A 1,019-nucleotide genomic window follows, 5' to 3' on the forward strand; every position below is an offset into this window, starting at 1 on the left:
AGAGAGAGGGGGGGACAGAAAGAGAGAGAGGGGGGGACAGAAAGAGAGAGAGGGACAGAGAGTAACAGGAACAGAGAGAGAGAGAAAGAGAGGGACAGACAGAGAGAATAAAAGAGGCAGAGCAAGGTAGTGAGAGACAAGAGCGAGCAGTAAAGAGTGAGGTCGAAAGATACAGAGACAGAGTCATAGAGCCATACAGCACGGAAACAGACCCTTCGGCCCATCCAGTCTGTGCCGACCCATAATCCCAAACTAAACTAGTCCCACACCTGCCTGCTCCTGGCCCATATCCCTCCCCAAACCTTTCCTATCCATGTACTTATCCAAATGGCTTTTAAACGTTGTAACTGTCCCCACATGCACCACTTCCTCTGGAAGTTCATCCCACACACGGACCTCCCTCTGTGTAAAAAAATTGCTCCTCATGTCCTTTTTAAATCTTTCTCCTCTCACTTTAAGAATGTGCCCCCGGGTTAAAGACATTTACTTTATATATACCCCTCTTGATTTTATACACCTCTGTCAGGGGGTAAAGGTCCCAGGGTGTGGAGACAGAGACGGAAACAGGCCCTTCGGCGCAACCCGTCTGTGCTGACCCAGGTATCCTAAATTAATCCTCGTCCCGTTTGCCAGCATTTGGCCCCCTATCCCTCTAAACCCACGTCCCCATCCAGGTGCCTTTTAAACGTTGTCATTGTACCAGCCCACACCCACTTCCTCGTTCCACACACGCACCACCCTCTGCGTGAAAAAGTTGCCCCTCAGGTCCCTTTCCCCCCTCTCACCTTAAACCTATGCCCCTCTAGTTCTGGACTCCTCCTGCCCCGGGGGCAGTCTATTCACCCTATCCATGCCCCTCACGGTTTTATAAACCTCTATAAAGGTCACCCCCCTCTGACGCTCCAGGGGAAACTTGCCCCCGGCCTCTCCCTATCCCTCGAACCCTCCAACATCCTTTTCCGAACCCTTTCCCAACTGTAGCGGGGAGACCGGGATTGAACGCAGTGAGACAGACAGAG

The sequence above is a fragment of the Rhincodon typus genome, unplaced genomic scaffold (genome assembly GCF_021869965.1).
Source record: "Rhincodon typus isolate 14 unplaced genomic scaffold, sRhiTyp1.1 hic_rhity00000075, whole genome shotgun sequence".
In the NCBI taxonomy this organism is placed as follows: Eukaryota; Metazoa; Chordata; class Chondrichthyes; order Orectolobiformes; family Rhincodontidae; genus Rhincodon; species Rhincodon typus.